Here is a 24518-nt window from a genome sequence, read left to right on the forward strand (position 1 = left end):
AGATAAATAAGTGTTTCGTGTTGTCATTTTGATGCCTTTTTATGTGTGTTGTTGACAATTTCATTTTTCCACTTACTTTTTTGTGCTGAGACGTTTTTCTTTGTAAATTGTGAGATCCTCATTTCTGTAGTGCTTGACTTTATGTTTGTTGAGTCGTTACATTTTTCTTGGCTTTTATCTTGAGTTATGGAGTTGTTATACCTCTTTGTGGTTACCTTAATATTTACCCCTATTTTTCTAAGTAAAAACCTAACTTGTATCGTTGTATATCGCCTTGTATCACTCTCCATATGGCAGTTCTATGCCACCTGTATTTAGTCCCTCTTTTTTATTATTGTGATCTTTTACCTATTGACTTCAATGATTCCCTGTTATGAGCATTTTTTTTTTAATTAATCTTAATTTGTTTTTGTGATTTCCCTATTTGAGTTGATATCAGGACGTTCTGTTTTGTGACCTTGTGTTGTGCTGATATCTGATATTATTGGGTTTCTGACCAAACAATATCCTTAGCATTTCTTGTAGCTTTGGTTTGGTTTTTGCAAATTCTCTAAACTTGTGTTTATCTATAAATATCTTAATTTCGCCTTCATATTTCAGAGAGAGTTTTGCTGGATATATGATCCTTGGCTGGCAGTTTTTCTCCTTCAGTTCTCTGTATATGTCATCCCATTGCCTTCTTGCCTGCATGGTTTCTGCTGAGTAGTCTGAACTTATTCTTATTGATTCTCCCTTGAAGGAGACTTTTCTTTTCTCCCTGGCTGCTTTTAAAATTTTCTCTTTATCTTTGGTTTGGGCAAGTTTGATGATAATATGTCTTGGTGGTTTTCTTTTTGGATCAATCTTAAATGGGGTTCGATGAGCATCTTGGATAGATATCCTTTCATCTTTCATGATGTCAGGGAAGTTTTCTGTCAGCAGATCTTCAACTATTCTCTCTGTGTTTTCTGTCCTCCCTCCCTGTTCTGGGACTCCAATCACACGCAAGTTATCCTTGTTGATAGAGTCCCACATGATTCTTAGGGTTTCTTCAATTTTTTAAATTCTTTTATCTGATTTTTTTTCAGCTATGTTGGTGTTAATTCCCTGGTCCTCCAGGTTTCCTAGTCTGCGTTCTAATTGCTCAAGTCTGCTCCTCTGACTTCCTATTGCGTTTTCTAATTCTGTAATTTTATTGTTAATCTTTTGGATTTCTGCATGCTGTCTCTCTATGGATTCTTGCAACTTATTCATTTTTCCACTATGTTCTTGAATAATCTTTTTGAGTTCTTCAACAGTTTTATCAGTGTGTTCCTTGGCTTTTTCTGCAGTTTGCCTTATTTCGTTTCTGACGTCTTGAAGCATTCTGTATATTAGTTTTTTATATTCTGTATCTGATAATTCCAGGATTGTATCTTCATTTGGGAAAGATTTTGATTCTTTTGTTTGGGGTGTTGTAGAAGCTGTCATGGTCTGCTTCTTTATGTGGTTTGATATGGACTGCTGTCTCCGAGCCATCACTGACTGGGACGCTGGCTCCAGGCCCTGAAAACAGTTGCTGCTTCTCCGTATTTGTTCGTTCTCCGTCTCTAAATCTGTGTTTGTTGTTCAGCGTTCGTAGATTGTTATGTATGTGATCGATTCACTTGTTTTTCCGAGTCTTTGTTGCAAGAGGGATCCGAGGTAGTATCTACCTAGTCTGCCATCTTGGCCCTGCCTCCCTAGTTTTTTTTTTTCTTTAAATAGCAGCCTTATATAGACCTTGTTAGTTGTATCTTCATTGTAATAGTGGACAGGGTTTTCACTCACTACTGGCAAACAGTTTTAGTTCATACAGGGTTAAACTCCTCTGTTCTTAGTATGTGCCCAGAGAGTTCCATGTACATGCCTCAAAATGATGAAATGTTTTTCTGGTGCAATATCCGGGGCTGTTAGGCTATTGTATTAAAATACAACCCTAAAGAAATGGCAAGGGAATTGTACGACCTAAGAAGAGACAAAAAGTTCACATACCGTGTGCTCTGGAAAATTTCTTAACTCTGAAAGGTTTTATAGAAGAAGTTCATATGAGATAAAGTGATAAGACAGTATCATATGGCACAAGATTGTGGCAAAAGAATTAAGAAGGTCCACTGAGGAATTTGTAAGGATACAAATGGAACTTTGAGCATTAAAGGGAAGTTAGTTCAGAACAGTGGGTTAACATTCTTTCAATTAAATGTTTATCAAACTACATTCATAACCAGTGAATATTACTGAGAAGAAAGATACTTGAGAAAGATGGATGCTATGACATTAACGTAGTATTGTCTATGTGCCCAGTGTTAGGTCTACTTTACAAAGAAACTGAGACTCAGAAGGATGAAGTGACATGTTCATGAACACACAGCTAATCATTTTCAGAGCTATGTCAACTCCAGTTCTTTTCACAGTAAATCCACTGCTATTCCTACCAGACTACCTATATTCACTGAGTTCCATGGATTTAAAAAACATTAAAAAATATTTTGAAGGTCACCATAGGATTAGTAGTGTTTTATTTTGCCAAGCACATTAAAACAAAAAAACAAAAACTCCACCTAAAAAATCACCAACTTCACAAAAGAACATTTTACTCTTTAAGTTGAATACATTTATCTTTGCAAAAAGTTCACTATTTCTCTTTATTTTTTCTCATTTCACCACACATGGATAAAAAAAAATCTACCTCTGAATAGAATGCTCTATACATCCCCACACAGGAACTCTGCTATCTGACACAGTTGCTTCCCAGTAACAGCCCAAGATCTATGCTGGAATTTTAGTATAATTGAATTACCTGAAAGTAAAATTTTAAACACTGTCCAGATGACATACTATATTTCTTTGATCCTAAACACCTTTAACATTTTACTTTTTTTACTTAACATATAACTAAAAATTTCATTATACCTATTTAATATCATTTCTTTCTCCACAAAATTCTGTATTTAAGTCAGAAATTCATCATACAATCAACGAAGCCATAGTATTACACAAATAATGTATGTTTTGAATAAAGTGATATAAGTTCAGAAAAAGAATATATATAAAATATGTTTAACAATTCCTAATCCCCAATTTCCAGTGAAAGGAAAAGAGCAGGTGCTTAATAACTTTCTTTTACATGGAAGTGAAATGAAGGCCCAAAGTTCTATGCCTCTCAAGATACCTTTGCAAGATTCTAATTTAGTAACCAACATCCTCTAAGCAACTGAAGAGTAACAAAAACAGTCTGGAGTTGAGATTTCATTTTTTGGCTTGTAAATAACTCTCTTGTCTAGGAGTTTTGGGAAATGATGTGTCCTGGTTAATCAAATATTCTGGTTAATAGATTATTACTGTACTTAATTCCATGCATAGACCACTGATTATGAAAAATTAAACCATAATAAAATATACTTTGCACAGAAATTAGACTGAAGTAAAGTATTATCTTTGATAACTCAAAATGCACTTCAAAGCCTCAAATTTACCATTAAGAAATCAAGTGCTGCTATGTATGACAGGCCAGGTAATAGAACTCTTTGCTTAACAGAATATCAAATAAACTATATTTTTCACACTTCATGCTTTTTAATAAATTAACCTAAAACAATATTTGAATTATAAAAATAACATGCTGTCAAACAATGGGAAAAAGAAAAAAAAATCTGTAATAGCAATAACCAAAGCAGCTTTTTCATTTTATTTTTTCTAATGTTGTTTTCATCTGTACATGTTTTGCAGAGATTTCATGATAGGTTATAAATGTTTTTATCCTATATTTTTCACTGAATATTTCATTACAAGTATTTTCCGTATTTCATGGCTATGTCTTGATAATTACAACTTTTAACGTGATGACGGACATCAAGTGCTGAAAAATATTCCCTTGAGTTGATGTACTATAAAGTAGTAAACCTTTTTGTAATTTTCAGCCATTAGTGGTTTTCAACTTTTCACAAGTTGTATAAAAGAATGCTGAAACGAAGATCTTATTATGCCACATATTTCTTCAAAACACATCACTATCTGAAGTCATTTATTTGCTTGAAGGATTAGTTTTATCTTTCCTACTAAAATATAGGCCCCATGAGAGCAGGGACTATATATCTTATTTATCACTGGATCCTCAGAACATAGCACTATGCTCCAGCCCGAGCACTATGCTAGACACATTATATGAGCTCCATATTTGTTAGATAAATGGATTAATCATTGAACATATTTGCTTAGAAATAGTTCTCCAAGACAGGACCTTGGGCCTTACTGGGTTTTTTTGTTTTTGTTTTTTTTTTTTTTGGTCTATTCTTGCATCGGAACAAACTCAATGGGAATTTTTGTTTGTTTGTTTTTATATTTGCATAAGTACACACAAGTTGCAAAGTCTCAGTACTAAAGTAGAAATCCTGAGACGACGTCATAACCAGGAAAACTCAGTTGGCAATGAAAAGTGAGATGAGAGGGAAATGAGAGCTAGAATGAACAAGCAGCATACATATATTGAAAAGAAGTTTAAGAGCCTGGGGTAAGCAAAAGTGAACAAAACATAGGGAAGTCAAGAAGAAAAGATTATGGGAATTAGTCATGAAAACACGACAATGAGGGGAAAATGTCTGAGTAGAACTGAAAACTCTGGGTGAGAAAATTGGGGTCAGTATTGAGCATAGAAAATTATTGGTGTTAGCTTAATGATCTTCAAAACAAAACTGATTATCATAATCCCCTGGAAACCATTTTTTTGATGTTGCTTTTAATAAAAATTCCTCAGCTTCAGCTTTGGAAATTCTAAATCAGCATGTCTGGGTTTTGACCTGGTCTGTTGTATTTTGAAAGATTTACTTTGGTCATAAAAGTAAACTTGATACCATTTGTTATAAAACAGAAAGGGTATATAATAAAAATAAATATTCTTATAATCCAGTCAGATTGTACCTGAATTGTGTGAATTTTTATAAATGTTAAGAGAAATTCTCCTCAAATTATTATATTTGCTCATCCATCTAATTGAACTATTTCTAGATCTTTAATTCGAACTATATTATATATCAAATGTAAGTACCGCCCCCCAAAAAAGAACACTGTCAAAGAACAATTTCAGCATGTCTCTCCTTCAGCATGCATTTTTCTGAGTTCTAAGTTCAACACAATCAAGTGTATTTTATTCAATTGACAGAAAAGCAATGATGGTTATCATAGTCCATCATCAAATTTTTATAGTCTCTTCACTTTATACATGGAACTCCTATTAATGTCAATGGGATCACACCAATCGATGGCCTTGAAAAATCTGAAAACATGAACACAAAGTACCTGCTAGTCAAGCTTCCCTGCTATTGTTTTTATATTATTGCTTCTTTGAATTCAAATCATTCAAGTTACCTGCCATGAAATACAACTTCTTGCCCAGTTCAAAGTTGTTGTTAGGTATAGATTGTGTCTTATTCATCTCCTCTATAATATCTAACTGATAGGAATGTGATAGTCTAGCACTGAAATCTCCTAGAAAAGGCTGCTCTCACAAGATTCACAGCCCTATTTTATAGATCTAAACATTTGGCTTTGCCCTGAGTAAACAAACTCCCAACCTCTCAGAACCTACAAGGTGACATCAATTTCTGAAAATGGAATCAAGCCTACATAGGAATTGTTTTGGAATGATGCTAGATTATTTGCTGGGAATTAATACTGAAGGCTTAGGTGCATTTCAAAGGATATATAACCCCATTCTTTAAACTATTCTTAGCAATTGCCAGTCTCAGAGAGTGAAATGTCTCTTTCATAAAGCCTTTAACCAAAAAAAGCCAAACCTGTTGCCATTAAGTCAATTCTGACTCATAGCCACCCTACAGTACAGAGTAGAATTGCCCCATAGGATTCCCAAGGAGTGGCTAGTGGATTCAAACTGCTGACCTTTTTGGTTAGCAGTTGAGCTCTTAACCACTGTGCCAGCAAGGCTCCATAAAGACTTCACGTAACATTAACTAAACGAGTAAAAAGCACATTTAGTACAACAGAGACTAAGAAACATAAGTATTAATAATGATTTTTTCCTCTTGAAAACAGAAAATTTGTCTTTTATTACTCTTTTCATTACTTATTAGCAGAGTGACCTTAAACAGAGTATTTTGAGTCTCTGAGTCTCAGTTACCTCATAAGTAAAATTGGTGTAATTTCATCTGTCCTACCTAGCTCATCTCAACATTCCAAAAACCAAACCCATTGCCGTTGAGTTGGTTCTGACTCACAGTGACCCTTTAGGACAGAGTAGAGCTGCCATGTAGGGTTTCCAAGGAGCAGCTGGTGGTTAACAGCTGAGTTCGTAACCACTATGCCATCAGGGCTTCTTATATGCCATGCTAATATAATGAAGATCAAATGAGACAACATGGGTGGAAGCACAATAAAAATCTAAAGAGCTACATACACTTAAGACATTATTATATTCTATGATGGCAATAGAAATGTTTGGTGTTATGCTAAGAATCTGCATTTCTAATAAGCTCTCAGGAAGTTATCCTTAAGAATCATCCTAGGATCTTGTTTAAATGTAGATTCTGATTCAGTATATCTGGGGTAAAAATGCAAATTCTCAGCAGGGAACTTGTTAGAAATGCAAATTCTCAGCAGGGATTCGACCGACAATCAACCAGTTTGAAGCCCTGGTTTGATAATGGGGAATTTCTACACAAGATTATATAACATATCAAAACCAGTAATGAAAAGGTTTCCACCTGACATGTGTAGTTCATTAAGCTTTTCCACATGGCTTCCAAATCATTAGTATTTTAAATGTAGCAAGAAAGATTGTGAACTAGTGGTAAGTGACATAAATCTACTACATAGGCAGGGTTACTTTCCACGAAGTCTTTAGCAAACTATGACTACAAAACACTTTGATTTACCTTACTTTTTAGCCATATTTTTCATTTAGTTCTGCAATCTTAAAGATTTTTCTTACAAATGTAGTTTGCATTTTTTTTTTCTTTTTTTACAGAAACACATGGTACAAATTGACTCTTAACCATCCACAACCAGTCCATTTAGCATATAGCACTGAATCACTGTCTTGGCAATAATCAATTTGCTTTTGAGATTAAAGCAAACTAATTATATTTTGGTTACTTGACTGCGAAGTCATATGACACCACTTTCAATTTATTTATGCCATATTACTCATTGGTTAAGAGACGATCCACACATCCATTGCTCAGTGGAGAGGTCACTGGCCTTATACACACATTATCATACTTCTGATTCAAAGACGCTGCTCCTGATGGCTTTATTCCCTCCTGAGAGCTAGGTTTTACTTGTAACACTTACGGTGGTGATGGCTCTTAGCTGTATAATTCAAACATTTCCATGTACAAGACTGGAGCAGTTGGTATGATAGAAAGTTAAATTAAATTGTATCAATACTGTTTCAATTCAGAAGCCCTAGTGGTATAGTGGTTAAGACCTACAGCTGCTAAGCAGGTCGCAGTTGGAATCTACCACATGCTCCTTAGAAACCCTGTGGGGCAGTTCTACTCTGTCCTGCAGGGTCGCCATGAGTCAGAATCGATTCGATGGCAACGAGTTTTTTTTTTTGGGGGGGGGGTTCAATTCATCTAAAAATAGAAGAGATGGGGAAAAAAATACCATAGATAATATATTATATGAACATCTGCTCATAATAAGCTAGTCAAAACTAGTTTAAGTTTTTCAAGCACAAGGAAAATATAAATGGTTCAAGACATAGTATCCAGGCTGATGAAGAGACAGCTGAAAAAATATCACTGTGATCCTTTTTATTATTATTATTTGTCATTCATGGCTCTCTCCCCTTTTAAATCTCAGGTACAAACTGTCACAATGACATCTCATATGCCTCTCTTCACTCCTTAGGCTGGCTACTAGACCCAGAGACAAAAATTGTCTTATGGATTTTTTCCAATATTCTTCTTCATTTTGCTTCTCATTTTGACTTTATTCCTCATCCTATTCTACTCCTATAATCTTCTTGAACTTTACCACAGGATATATTCCACCAACCCACCCTTTTTAACAAAGAAGCAAGGTTGTCCTATCAGAAAGTGACAGGTTCTCATAACTTGAGTGGACAGACTTAGCCAAGAAAAACTGCTTGTTTCTTTCCTCTCTTTGTATCACTGTCTTCCTCTACACCATGACTTCTTTCTCAAGATTACTTGAAATCATAATGGAAGATTTTCAAATACGTTCCATGAAATTTCAGATCCTGGCAACATCACTTATTAAGGGCTCATGACTTTGGATAAGTTACTTAACTATTCTGGATCTCAGTTTAAGTGTCTGTAAAAATGGATAAACAACAACCACCTCATTAGATGGTGGTGAGGATTGAAACTGACGATGTGTGTTAAAAAAGAGCATAGTGCATGGCACATAATATGTACTCTATAAGTCGTTGTCATTGGTGGTGGTGGTGTTGTTACTGAGTTTGAAGTTAACATTCTCTCCCCCTTTCACGTATCAAATTATACCAATTCTCTCCGATTTAGAATTCTAAAACATTGCTTGTAACTGAACTTATCTAACATTATTATTTCAAAAACTGCTTCATGTGTATTAGTCAGCTTCTACTACATAACAAACCATCATAAAATTTAATTCTGTAAAACAATGATGAATAATTATTTCTCAGTATTTCTCATAATTCTATGGATTGGCCAGCTGGGCTGGTCTCTGGTCTAGCCTAGATTTTGTAGGAAGGTCTCACTCACATGTTTGGGTCCTCAGCTGTGATGTTTATGATGGCCAGATTAGGGCAACTGGGGCCTTTCTGTCCATATGGCCTCATTCTCCAGTAGGCCACCCCAGGCTTCCTCACGTGATGGTAAAAAGATTCAAAGTAGCAAGAAGAGAAGTCCCAGTGCTTATATCACATTAGGATTACAGCCTCAGACACACAGAAAATAGTCAAAAGAATACAATCTTTGAAGGCTGGAAAACCATTGCTTATTCACTGAATGATCTTGAGCAAGCTATTCACTCAATATAAATCAGTTCTCCTCACCTGTAATGTACGGCAATAGTGTAGGGTTAGCGACAGAATTGAGATAATTATACAATGTATAATTGTATTAATTAGCAACTGACAAATGGTAGGAAAAATCTTAGTTTCCCTTTACCACCTCCTGCCCTTTGAGCTTTTTTGGTATTACCACCAACACGATTGCCGCCCCTCCATTCCCCCACATAAAAAGCCCATAATGTCACAATAATCCTCACCTGAGAAATAAATATTGATATAGTTGTTATATTATTAGGTTAAAATGTGTACCTAGAATTATGAGATCTACTTTTTGTACTTCAACAAGAAATAATAACTATCAGAACTATCCCAACTTAGTTAATAATTTTTCTCTGATATTAGCTACTCTAAAGCTAGGGTTCCACAGATAAGATTTAAGGATTACTGACACAATCGAATGTGTATAATTTTGCTGTAGAAAACCCTGGTGGCATAGTGGTTAGGAGTTTGGCTGCTAACCAAAATGTTGGCAGTTCAAATCTACCAGGTGCTCCTTGGAAACCCTATAGGGCAGTTCTACTCTGTCCTATAGGGTCGGAATGGACTCGATGGCAATGGGTTTGGTTTTTGGTTTAGTTTTGCTGTGCTTAAAATGAACCAATTCTTAAAACAACAATAATAACACAAAGACTATGACTCAAAAATGTGAAATACTCTATTAGGATGTCTTAAAGGTAAGTACTAATCTGTACCTCCAGAATTTTCAAAGAGATGTGTTTAAGAAATATAGCAAATTATTTACAGATAAGTAGAAGGTTGGTGAAAAAGAGGAAAGCCCTCAAAAAGACGGATTGACACAGTGGCTACAACAATGGGCTCGAGAACAACAATAATATTTAGAATGGCACAGGACAGGGCAGTGTTTCGTTCTGTTGTACACAGGGTCGCTATCAGTCAGAACCAACTCAATGGCACCTAACAGCAATAACATGAGGGTATTAGAGTATTTTCTGTTGACAAGTACTTCAGTATAGTAGAAGTTAATAGCAAAGAAAACAAATGTACTAATGTATAAGACCAATATTAAGGATAGTAAGATATTAGAAATTAAAAAGGAAGGATAACCTTTACAATTTTTTTAAGTGCATAGATTTGTTTTAATTACTATATATCAGCAATAATGCAAACATCTATGTGTTGAATCACTTTATGTCCAAAAACAGGGTGAATCATTTCAAAATTTCATATTTTTTTGGCCTATGAGGGAAGGTAAAATGTGCTTTCTTATTTCCCAAACTAGAGGTGTTTCTCTCCTCCCATCCATCATTCATCTGCCCCATTCTCCTGAGAAGAGAAAAAGCTAATCCATTTGGTCAGATCCAGAACATTGTTGCACTGCATTTACTAGGGGGCAGAACCCACAGGCCTCCAAAGAGTGGACTGATAAACAAAGCCAAGGCCCTTCAGGGCCATGCCACTTTGTTCACTTCTTCCTTCTTCCCACATAAAGACTTGGGCCCTTGGGAGTTCTAATTGATGTGGAATCAGCAGTTGAGAGACGACAAGTTCAGGGTTTAGGGCCTGAGGAGAGGCTTGATTGGATCATGAACCTAAGGTCCAGAGAGCTCAGCTTTAGAGTATACCAGCTACACATATAACAGTCCATGCAAAGTCCTGTGTTCGTGACTTTGTTCCTGTGTTTGAGACTTTATAAAAGGAGGAATGGTTGATAAGGTCAAATCTGGGCATTCTCTGATCCCTGAGTGTCACCAAAATTCCTCTGATATTTATCAATATATATTGTAGACAAGATTTTGACACTTTATCAATGAAACACAGTGATTTATTAAGCAATGTCAGAATCTCTAACCAATACACAATTTTTACATTCTTCTGGAACTCCACCCCACTCCATACCAAATGAGAAGTGACATGAAGTAAGTGAGAATAAAGAATATCCAGAGATGAGGATTCCTTCTCTACTAAAATATTGATGTGAATAGAAAAAGTATTAATGCAAAAGTTTTTCATTGCTATCATGAAAATATGGAATGAAATTGATAGGCCAGACTTTCATAAATCTCATAAGTGTGACTTTTTTTTGGCCAGAAGACAAGATTTACCATGGAAAATGCACAACAAAAACTAACATCCACAGAGCACTGACTATGAGACCACCATTGCTCTAAGACTCATTGCATCATGTCCTTTACTCCTCATAAGTCCATGAGGTTGGCTTAGAAGGTTTTATGATTATCTCAAAGTTGCGTTTATAGTATGTGGCAAAACTGGAATTCAAAACAGGTGACCTAATTCTAGACACTGTACTCCTAACTATTCCCCACTGCTGCCTCTAGTAAACATTTCTTCCAATGGATACATGTTATTTAATCACCAAATACGTGAGAACATACTATGTGCACAGCAATCTGATGGTTGCTGCATAAAATACAATGATGCGTAAGTTATGATGCCTGTCCTCAAGGAGCTAACAAACCTTCAACATACTAACTAGTTGCCATTGAGTCATTCTGACTCATGGTGAGTTGACATCAAAGCTGTATATAAATATATAGGTATAAAATGAGTAATGATAACCAAGTACCATGAGGTACAGAAGAGGGAACATCCGACAGGAAGATCTTAACTAAATTCTCTTCAGGGATTTCCTTCAATCTACTAAAGAAAATTTTAGATCACAGTTAGATTTTAGGACTATAGAAAGGTAAAGGACATGACTTTATCTGTTCCACAGATGGGGAAGAATGGTCGGAAACATGCTTTATCCTGATTGAAGTTTAAAAACCAGCTAGTTACTTCCAATTTAAATTTTTCTACATATGATGACCACGTGTGTTTGGAAGTATTTATTAATCAAATGTAAATAAGTGAGTTAAGATCAAACTCTTCACTAGCTACTTGGTTTTGACAAATTGTCATCACTTACTTCTGTTCTCTATAAATAGATTAGGCAAAATGACTTCAATTCAGTGTGTAATTATTCCACATCTACTGTGTACAAGGCATGGTAATGTGCCTGGTGGTAGGCAATAGGGCACATAAAGGTGAAATAGATCAGTGACTGCCCCAGTGGAAATTACATCCTAGTCTAGAAGGCTAATGAGAAAATACTGGCATTTTAAACATAACCAAAGAAAGGGGGATCTAAACTTCAAATGATAGCAACACGATCTGCCTGTGTTCCTTTAATCTGGGTTGCAAACTTTAGGAATTGGTATTAATGAGGTCGTATTCTCAGAGCTCTTTCCCCTCCACAAAGAAAAGCATGATGTGAACTTTAATAAGGATTACTCTGGTTATTAGTGTGAACAATAACGATGATGCTTCACGTATAACTATTCTAATTTTTATAACGTTTTTGGGCCAAATAAAGTTTGCAATAACTTTTAATGCAGTATCTTTCCTAGAGACTGTTTTTATTTTTGATTTTTCCTACAGTCACAATTGGCAATAGTAACACTTCATTAGTTCTTTATGGTTCTTAGTCACTTCTTCCCATTTATTAGTTGAAATACCTTAACCTTTAAATTTTCCAAAAGATACAATGGCTTTCTTTTCCAAATTTGGTCTATTGGAATGTTCATAGAACTCCATCAAATAATAACAACAGGAACATTATTATAATAATGTTACTTAATTGTAAGGTCTTTCAAAATTTTTAATTTCTCAGATTTGTCAAAAAAGATGCTAAAAAAATATATCAGTTGAGCAAGCGTAACAGTGGGACCTAATCTAATCCAGGCTATCCACGAAGGCATTCCCATAAGCCTGGCAAGCAACAATGGAAAAGAGTATGTTCAGCATTTGCAAAAGGCAGGGCAAGTGATCACACATGACTAGCATTAGTCATTCCAAAATGCCTCGTCCACATGCTTCTTTCGAATCAGTGTTAAAAGAAAAATAAGTTTACATGCAGTACTTAAAATAAGCTGTTCTTCCCTTGGCATGGTGATAACAAGCTTGGAAGAAAAAAATCGTATATATAAGCATTCGGCTGCTAACCAAAAGGTCAGCAATTTGAATTTCACCAACCACTCCTTGGAAACCCTATGGGGCAGTTCTACTCTGTCCTATAGGGTCTCTATGAGCCAGAATCGACTTGATGGCAAAAGGTTATTGTCTATTGTTGTATATATAACTATATGTATATATTTAAAACCAAACCCACTGCAGTCGAGTTGATTCTGACAGAGTAAAACTGCCCCATAGGGTTTCCAAGGAGTGTCTGGTGTGTATACATATATATGTACACACATATACAGATAAAAAAAAAAAGAAAGAAATGACCCCTGGTATCCTGTGAGGGGAATGTCATATAGCACGAGGGGAATTATAGGCAAATATTACAATGTAATGGACAAGCAACTTCAACTTCCCACTGAAACATATGTTGGAAAGCATAGTGTACGCCTGGGCCCCAACACCTGCGATGCCCTGGGACAAAGAAGGAGCTCTCTTCCTTGAGTTTCCTCTTTGCTGCTACAGACCCTGAAAGTGATTGCCTAGACTAGCAAATAGCTTTTAAACAGTTTTATCACCACAGAAAACCAATCATTATAGTAAAGAAAGAAAAATAATCCAAAATGATCTGATGTGACAAAGTTATGTATACAAAGTAGACAGGTCTAAGTTTTACTGCAGTATAGAACACAGAATTACTTGAAGTTTTTATAATATATCTGCAACTTATTTGCTTATCTGGTGAACTTATTGCTCTGAAGCAGGTGGCAAGCTGAGTTTCTATAAGGAATCTTTTTGCAAGAAAAAAAATATTTACTTTTGAACCAACTCCTATATAGTCTAGCTAGCTGGACTTTTAAGGAAGCCCTCTGGGCTAGTTTTAAAGAAGTTCCCTGGACCTATGAGTGAGGATCTTTTTCCTCTTTTCTGCAAAAATCAGTCTGCAATTAACCCCAGGCATTCCCCAGGGTTTACTTTACCCCATATGATGAGGGTAATTATTGATCGCCAAGCTGTTAGTTAATTTATGCGTAGGCAGGAGGACAATCAGACAATCAGTCATATTTCAACATCTTTTCCCTGGCTGATATTGCTAATATTTCTAAAAAAGTATACTTTTGATTTTTTTTTTCTAGTAGAAGTACACAGAAATAGAAAATGTAGCATAGGACAATGTGCTTTGCTGAACATCAACAGTAATCCAAACCTGCGTTTTTCTTAACCAACGTTGCAACGGCTGCATCAGACAGCTAGATATGCTCTCTACAGGGCTGGGTTTTCAGATGTCAGCATAACATGTTCCTTCACTCATTGACTTTGTGGGACTTAATGAAAAGCTTGCTACGAAAACAAGAAGGTCTCATAATAATCTGATTAGGTTTTCAGTCTGAAATATGCTAAAAATGATTTCAGTATTTTTGCCATTATTTTTTCTATGTGAAATTAATGAATCAAAGTTGAATCAATTCAAGTTCACAAATCATATATTTAATATATGTAGAGCAACTAAACAACACACATAGCAGTAAAGACAGTTCTTTAACAGGAAAAAGAAAAGCTAAAACAGAATCATCCAATACTTTTTCTTTTATTCCCCTACAGCTCCAACCTTGCCCTACTCTCATTGACTACCAACCCCCAAATAAACTTTAACCACAAGAAAACAAATTCATGTAGATTCTTAAAGAATTCCAGTTATATCATAACTTGGAGAGACTGCAAGCTGCAAAACAGGGTGGGGTGGGGGAAGGACTTACAGAACTCCCGCAAATTACAATCACTATGGCTGGCTATTAAAGGAACAGAGGTAAGCCTACGCATCAGAGTGTGGGGGGCGGGGGGAGGTTAGATGCAGATATAGTCCTAGTCAAGGTTTGCTAGAGTAACAGAACAAGTGAAATAGATAGAAAGATTTATTTTAATGAATTGGCTCATATGATTACAGGGAGCTGGCAAGTCCAAAATCAGTAAGTTAGGTAATAGGCTAGAGTTTCCTGTAGTCTTATATCCCAAAATCCTTAGGTTAGGTGAAGGGAAGAGTACAGAGTGAGTGAGGCAGTTCTGGCAAAAAGGCTACTTATAGCCTGGAGGCAGAATACACCCTAGGGAAAACTTCCCTTTTTTTCTCTTAAAGACTTTGACTGGTTTAATCACATGTAACTACTTCATAACAACACTTACACCAGTGTTGAACAAACAACTGGGCATATAATATTTATATATATATTTTTTATAAACTTTAAAAAATGTGATAATAAACTAAAGAGAAGCTAAACTATATAAAATCAGTGTTCATAAATATATCTGCAGCAATACAAGCTACACAAGAATAAAGCCTGAATATAATATAAGCATCACTTGGATGTTCCCCCACCTGACATTTTGCCTTGCATGGAAAGACAGCTGCCTGTCTGCCTATCCGTCTGACTAGCCGGGGAGAAAAATGACACCCATCTACACTAAAATTTCACTAAATGTGCTTTACACTAAATAATGTCAAGGAGAGAATTAGCAGTAGGGAATTTTAAAATACCCACAGGGAACATTTTACTTAGGAAAGGAGTGCCTGAAATCTAGGCCACTAATAATTAAAGAAATTAAAGTAGCACTCAGGTTGCTGAGTATCACAACAAAGTAAAATCGTAGACAGGTTTAAAGTTTAGAAAGCTTTTGACACCAATTAAGGGTCGACAATTTTCGTTGTTGTTATTTTCTTACTTAATTTTCGTCTTTTCTACTTAATTGAAATAAGCTTTTCTGTTTGACCTTTGTCCTGATATAAGCTGACTAAGGTTACACTTACCTCAATATACTTGGGTCAGTCAATCTTCTTCTAAAACAAATTTAGCAATGAATTGTAAACCAAAAATACATTGAAGTGATCCAATGGCTCCAATAAATTTCCCACTCCAGAATTCTCATTATGATTTGTTTATATCAGTGTACACTTTCCAGCATATTAAAATAAAACCCATAAGTTATAAATGGGGAAAGACCTTCAAATTCTATTAGCAATGAAGTTAATGAGATTAGAACAATTACCATTTTGCCACAACACAAGAGAAGCCAGTGAGACAGAAAAACTGGTCTCAGGGATAAAGAGATGCTGAGTGCATTTACTGATTACAGCACATCTTCGAGAAGTCAGGTCCATACTTAGCAGACACTAGGATAGAAGAGGCAGCTTCTTAGGCTTGCTTCTGGAAGAATAAGATAAAATAAGTCTGTTACTTTTTAGGATAACAAAATTCCATGTTTCCAGGCACATAACATACATTCTTTCATTCTTTCATTAGCCAGTGATAAATAGGATCTTCTCACAGTGCAGGGCCCCTCCTCTGACTCACTGGAATTATCCAAATAGCTACTAGAATGGGGTTCTCAAAGTTCTCCGACAGCATCAGCATCACCTGCGTAAGTGTTAGAAATCCAATTTTTGGAGCCCACTCCAGATTTGCAAAACCAGAACCTCTGAGGGTGGGGTCTGCAAGCTGTGGTTAAATAAACTTTCCAGGTGATTATAATGCTGCTGAAGTTTGAGAACCACGGAACTAGAGAATAATTTCTCATTCAAAAGCAAAAGCAGGAGGCAGGGCCAAGATGGCGGACTAGGTAGAGGCTACCTCGGATCCCTCTTGCAACAAAGACTCGGAAAAACAAGTGAATCGATCACATACATAACAAGCTACGAACCCTGAACAACAAACACAGATTTGGAGACGGAGAATGAACTAATACGGGGAGTCAGCGATTGTTTTCAGAGCCTGGAGCCAGCGTACCAGTCAGCGGATTTTCTGGAAAAACCACTTTCCCAGTCATGGCTCGGAGACAGCAGTCGATATCAAACCACATAAAGAAGCAGACCATGACAGCTTCTACAACCCCCCAAACAAAAGAATCAAAATCTTTCCCAAATGAACATACAATCCTGGAATTAGCAGATACAGAATATAAAAAACTAATATACAGAATGCTTCAAGACATCACAAACGAAATAAGGCAAACTGCAGAAAAAGCCAAGGAACACACGGATAAAACTGTTGAAGAACTCAAAAAGATTATTCAAGAACATAGTGGAAAAATTAATAAGTTGCAAGAATCCATAGAGAGACAGCATGTAGAAATCCAAAAGATTAACAATAAAATTACAGAATTAGACAACGCAATAGGAAGTCAGAGGAGCAGACTTGAGCAATTAGAATGCAGGCTGGGGCATTTGGAGGACCAGGGAATCAACACCAACACAGCTGAAAAAAAATCAGATAAAAGAATTTAAAAAAATGAAGAAACCCTAAGAATCATGTGGGACTCTATCAAGAAGGATAACCTGCGGGTGATTGGAGTCCCAGAACAGGGAGGGGGGACAGAAAACACAGAGAAAATAGTTGAAGAACTCCTGACAGAAAACTTCCCTGACATCATGAAAGACAAAAGGATATCTATCCGAGATGCTCATCAAACCCCATTTAAGATTGATCCAAAAAGAAAAACTCCAAGACATATTATCATCAAACTCGCCAAAACCAAAGATAAAGAGAAAATTTTAAAAGCAGCCAGAGAGAAAAGAAAGGTTTCCTTCAAGGGAGAATCAATAAGAATAAGTTCAGACTACTCAGCAGAAACCATGCAGGCAAGAAGGGAATGGGATGACATATACAGAGCACTGAAGAAGAAAAACTGCCAGCCAAGGATCATATATCCAGCAAAACTCTCTCTGAAATATGAAGGCGAAATTAAGATATTTACAGACAAACACAAGTTTAGAGAATTTGCAAAAACCAAACCAAAGCTACAAGAAATACTAAAGGATATTGTTTGGTCACAAAACCAATAATATCAGATACCAGCACAATACAAGGTCACAAAACGGAACGTCGCGATATAAACTCAAATAGGGAAATCACAAAAACAAACAAATTAAGATTAACTAAAAAAAAAAAACAACACACATAACAGGGAATCATGGAAATCAATAGGTAAAAGATCACAATAATCAAAAAGAGGGACTAAATACAGGCGGCATTGAACTGCCATATGGAGAGTGATACAAAGCGATATAGAACGATACAAGTTAGGTTTTTACTTAGAAAAATAGGGGTAAATATTAAGGTAACCACAAAAAGGTGTAACAAGTCCAGAACTCACGATAAAAGCCAAGAAAAACGTAACGACTCAACAAACATAAAGTCAAACACTATGAAAATGAGGATCTCAATTTACTAAGAAAAACGTCTCCGCACAAAAAAGTATGTGGAAAAATGAAATTGCCAACAACACACATGAAAAGGCATCAAAATGACAGCACTAAAAACTTATTTATCTATAATTACGCTGAAAGTAAATGGACTAAATGCACCAATAAAGAGATAGAGGGTCACGGACTGGATAAAGAAACACGATCCATCTATATGCTGCCTACAAGAGACACACCTTAGACTTAGAGACACAAACAAACTAAAACTCAAAGGATGGAAAAAAATACATCAAGCAAACAATAAGCAAAAAAGAAGAGGAGTAGCAATATTAATTTCTGACAAAATAGACTTTAAACTTAAATCCTCCACAAAGCATAAAGAAGGACACTACATAATGATAAAAGGGACAATTGATCAGGAAGATATAACCATATTAAATATTTATGCACCCAATGACAGGGCTGCAAGATACATAAATCAAATTTTAACAGAACTGAAAAGTGAGATAGACACCTCCACAAATATAGTAGGAGACTTCAACACACCACTTTCGGAGAAGACAGGACATCCAGTAAGAAGCTCAATAGAGACACGGAAGACCTACTTACAACAATCAACCAACTCAACCTCATTGACTTATACAGAACTCTCCACCCAACTGCTGCAAAGTATGCTTTTTTTTCTAGCACACATGGAACATTCTCTACAATAGACCACATATTGGGTCATAAAACAAACCTTTGCAGAGTCCAAAACATTGAAATATTACAAAGCATCTTCTCAGACCACAAGGCAATAAAACTAGAAATCAATAACAGAAAAACTAGGGAAAAGAAATCAAATACTTGGAAACTGAACAATAGACTCCTGAAAAAAGACTGGGTTATAGAAGACATCAAGGAGGGAATAAGGAAATTCATAGAATGCAACGAGAATGAAAATACTTCCTATCAAAACCTCTGGGACACAGCAAAAGCAGTGCTCAGAGGCCAATTTATATCGGTAAATGCACACATACAAAAAGAAGAAAGAGCCAAAAGCAGAGAACTGTCCCTACAACTTGAACAAATAGAAAGTGAGCAAGAAAAGAATCCATCAGGCACCAGAAGAAAACAAATAATAAAAATTAGAGCTGAACTAAATGAACTAGAGAACAGAAAAACAATTGAAAGAATTAACAAAGCCAAAAGCTGGTTCTCTGAAAAAATTAACAAAATTGATAAACCATTGGCTAGACTGACTAAAGAAATACAGGAAAGGAGACAAATAACCCGAATAAGAAACGGGAAGGACCACATCACAACAGAACCAAATGAAATTAAAAGAATCATTTCAGATTACTACGAAAAATTGTACTCTAACAAATTTGCAAACCTAGAAGAAATGGATGAATTCCTGGACAAACACTACCTACCTAAACTAACACATTCAGAAGTAGAACAACTAAATAGACCCATAACAAAAAAAGAGATTGAAACGGTAATCAAAAAACTCCCAAGAAAAAAAAGCCCTGGCCCGGACGGCTTCACTGCAGAGTTCTACCAAACTTTCAGAGAAGAGTTAACACCACTACTACTAAAGGTATTTCAAAGCATGGAAAATGACAGAATACTACCCAACTCATTCTATGAAGCCACCATCTCCCTGATACCAAAACCAGGTAAAGACATTACAAAAAAAGAAAATTATAGACCTATATCCCTCATGAACATAGATGCAAAAATCCTCAACAAAATTCTAGCCAATAGAATCCAACAACATATCAAAAAAATAATTCACCATGATCAAGTGGGATTTATACCAGGTATGCAAGGCTGGTTTAATCTCAGAAAAACCATTAATGTAATGCATCACATAAATAAAACAAAAGACAAAAACCACATGATCTTATCAATTGATGCAGAAAAGGCATTTGAAAAAGTCCAACACCCATTTATGATAAAAACTCTCACCAAAATAGGAATTGAAGGAAAATTCCTCAACATAATAAAGGGCATCTGTGCAAGGCCAACAGCCAATATCAGTCTAAATGGAGAGAACCTGAAAGCATTTCCCCTGAGAACGGGAACCAGACAAGGATGCCCTTTATCACCGCTCTTATTCAACATCGTGCTTGAAGTCCTAGCCAGGGCAATTAGGCTAGACAAAGAAATAAAAGGTGTCCGGATTGGCAAGGAGGAAATAAAGTTATCACTATTTGCAGATGATATGATCTTATACACAGAAAACCCTAAGGAATCCTCCAGAAAACTACTGAAACTAATAGAAGAGTTTGGCAGAGTCTCAGGTTATAAAATAAACATACAAAAATCACTTGCATTCCTCTACATCAACAAAAAGAACACCGAAGAGGAAGTAACCAAATCAATACCATTCACAGTAGCCCCCAAGAAGATGAAATACTTAGGAATAAATCTTACCAAGGATGTAAAAGACCTATACAAAGAAAACTACAAAGCTCTACTACAAGAAATTCAAAAGGACATACTTAAGTGGAAAAACATACCCTGCTCATGGATAGGAAGACTTAACATAGTAAAAATGTCTATTCTACCAAAAGCCATCTATACATATAACGCACTTCCGATCCAAATTCCAATGTCATATTTTAAGGTGATAGAGAAACAAATCACCAATTTCATATGGAAGGGAAAGAAGCCCCGGATAAGCAAAGCATTACTGAAAAAGAAGAAGAAAGTGGGAGGCCTCACTCTGCCTGATATCAGAAGCTATTATACAGCCACAGTAGTCAAAACAGCCTGGTACTGGTACAACAACAGGCACATAGACCAGTGGAACAGAATTGAGAACCCAGATATAAATCCATCCACATATGAGCAGCTGATATTTGACAAAGGCCCAGTGTCAGTTAATTGGAGAAAAGATAGTCTTTTTAACAAATGGTGCTGGCATAACTGGATATCCATTTGCAAAAAAATGAAACAGGACCCATACCTCACACCATGCACAAAAACTAACTCCAGGTGGATCAAAGACCTAAACATAAAGACTAAAACGATAAAGATCATGGAAGAAAAAATAGGGACAACCCTAGTAGCCCTAATACAAGGCATAAACAGAATACAAAACATTACCAAAAAATGATGAAGAGAAACCTGATAACTGGGAGCTCCTAAAAATCAAACACCTATGCTCATCTAAAGACTTCACCAAAAGAGTAAAAAGACCACCTACAGATTGGGAAAGAATTTTCAGCTATGACATCTCCGACCAGCGCCTGATCTCTAAAATCTACATGATTCTGTCAAAACTCAACCACAAAAAGACAAACAGCCCAATCAAGAAGTGGGCAAAGGATATGAACACACATTTCACTAAAGAAGATATTCAAGCAGCCAACAGATACATGAGAAAATGCTCTCGATCATTAGCCATTAGAGAAATGCAAATTAAAACTACGATGAGATTCCATCTCACTCCAACAAGGCTGGCATTAATCCAAAAAACACAAAATAGTAAATGTTGGAGAGGCTGCAGAGAGATTGGAGCTCTCATACACTGCTGGTGGGAATGTAAAATGGTACAACCACTTTGGAAATCTATCTGGTGTTATCTTAAACAGTTAGAAATAGAACTACCATACAACCCAGAAATCCCACTCCTCGGAATATACCCTAGAGATACAAGAGCCTTCACACAAACAGATATATGCACACCCATGTTTATTGCAGCTCTGTTTACAGTAGCAAAAAGCTGGAAGTAACCAAGGTGTCCATCAATGGATGAATGGGTAAAAAAATTGTGGTATATTCACACAATGGAATACTACGCATCGATAAAGAACAGTGACGAATCTCTGAAACATTTCATAACATGGAGGAACCTGGAAGGCATTATGCTGAGCGAAATGAGTCAGAGGCAAAAGGACAAATATTGTATAAGACCACTATTATAAGATCTTGAGAAATAGTAAAAACTGAGAAGGACACCTACTTTTGTGGTTAAGAAGCGGGGAGGGTGGGAGGGAGGGAGAGGGTTTCTTATTGATTAATCAGTAGATAAGAATTGCTTTAGGTGAAGGGAAAGACAACACTCAATACATGGAAGGTCAGCTCAATTGGACTGGACCAAAAGCAAAGAAGTTTCTGGGATAAAATGAATGCTTCAAAGGTCAGCGGAGCAAGGGCGGGGGTCTGGGGAACATGGTTTGAGGGGACCTCTAAGTCAATTGGCAAAATAATTCTATTATGAAAACATTCTGCATCCCACTTTGAAATGTGGCGTCTGGGGTCTCAAACGCTAAGAAGTGGCCATCTAAGATGCATCAATTGGTCTCAACCCACCTGGAACAAAGGAAAATGAAGAACACCAAGGTCACACGACAACTAGAAGCCCAAGAAACAGAAAGGGCCACATGAACTAGAGACCTACATCATCCTGAGACCAGAAGAAGTAGTTGGTGCCCGGCCACAACTGATGACTGCCCTGACAGGGATCACAACAGAGAACTCCTGAGGGAACAGGAGATCAGTGGGATGCAGACCCCAAATTCTCATAAAAAGAGCATACTTAACGGCCTGACTGAGACTAGAGGAATCCTGGCAGCAATGCTCCCCAGACCTTCTGTTGGCACAGGACAAGAACCATCCCCGAAGACAACTCATCAGACATGAAAGGGACTGGTCAGTGGGTGGGAGAGAGATGCTGATGAAGAGTGAGCTAATTATATCAGGTGGACACTTGAGATTGTGTTGGCAACTCTTGTCTGGAGTGGGGATGGGAGGATAGAAAGAGAGGGAAGCTGGCAAAATTGTCACGAAAGGAGAGACTGAAAGGGCTGACTCAATAGGGGGAGAGCAAGTGGGAGTAGGGAGTAAGATGTATGTAAACTTATATGTGACAGACTGGATTTGTAAACGTTCACTTGAAGCTTAATAAAAGTTAATAAAAAAAAATGCTTATCTCATAGAATCTAAAAAAAAAAGAAAGAAAAGCAAATTGTAATAAATACAAGGCTTCTAAGTGATTTGTTTTGGTTTGACCCCCTGCTGAAAATTTTCATTTCCACCTGAAATATAGTGAATGAGTATCTATATTTTAACGAGATCTGTAAGAATCACCTGTATCTGGGGTGGAAATGTAGATTCTCAGCAGGGATCCAACAGAAATGAACTGATTCAAAGCCTTGAATAAATACGAAAGCTGAGTCAGGCGAAACTTGGTTATGACCCCCAATAACTGTCAGCTAGGATTTACCTTGGCTACTAACGATTTTAAGATATTTTGTTACAAATGAAGAATAACATCCCATTTCATTTATTTTTGGTCCTAGGTAGCTACTTATGATATTCTGTCACTTGTGAACTTATGATCTTCTGTCGCTTGTGAACTTAGCATAGTTTAAAACAGTTCAGAGGAAAAGTTTCTATTCCATAAATAACTATCTGGCCCTCCTTATCTTTTGTTTTTTGCTAAATAAACCAAAACCAAACCAAACCAGATGCCATCTAGTCGATTCCGAGTCATAGCAACCCTATAGGACAGAGTAGAACTTCCCCATAAGGTTTCTAAGGAGTGGCTAGTGGATTCAAACTGCAGACCTTTTGGTTAGCAGCCTGAGCTCTAAACCGCTGTGCCACCAGGGCTCTTTGTTAGATAAAGGACCCCTAAAATATTAGCTGTTATTACATTTACATTAATTTGTCTACCCTGAAAATTCTAAACCCAATCGTTATAGCATTTCTGGCTTTAAAATTACAACTTAGCTGGAATAGGACTTTTGTTTTGTATTGTCTTACAAATACCATCCTAATAAACAAGAAGCTACATCATGAGCAACATTATAAAGAAATATGATTCCTAGATGGCTTTTTCTTCAGAATATTTGCATAACCTTAAAGCTCAAGTACTGCTTGAGGAAAAACTGTATAACAGAAGTTGTAGACCACTGGATACAATTGCAAGAGGGATTTATAGTCTCTCCCATCTTAACTACATGACAAATGTTAGATTGAGAGTACTTTTCGTCATAACTGAATATGCATCAAGATTGAGATGGCACAGGTTGTTCTAAAGTAGTGATTCTCAAGTACGATCCTCAGATCCACATTACCTGAGAACTTATTAAAAACGTAAATTTACACCAAGACCTAGTGTATCAGAGACTCTGAGAATGGAGCCCAGCTCTCTGTGTTTCAACAATCCCTCCAGGCAATTCTGATATACACTAAAATCTGGTTATCACCATTTAAGTGAATTGACTATACATGCTTCTGTCTCCTAAGGTATAATATAAAACTATGAAAACCTTTTTAAAAATAAAATTTATTTACTCATTCATTCACTCACTTTGTGCCAAAAGCAGTACTAAGCCCTGAGGTATAGTGGTGAAGAAAACATTCACTGTC

This window comes from Elephas maximus, chromosome 2 (assembly GCF_024166365.1).
Source record: "Elephas maximus indicus isolate mEleMax1 chromosome 2, mEleMax1 primary haplotype, whole genome shotgun sequence".
Classification (NCBI taxonomy): domain Eukaryota; kingdom Metazoa; phylum Chordata; class Mammalia; order Proboscidea; family Elephantidae; genus Elephas; species Elephas maximus.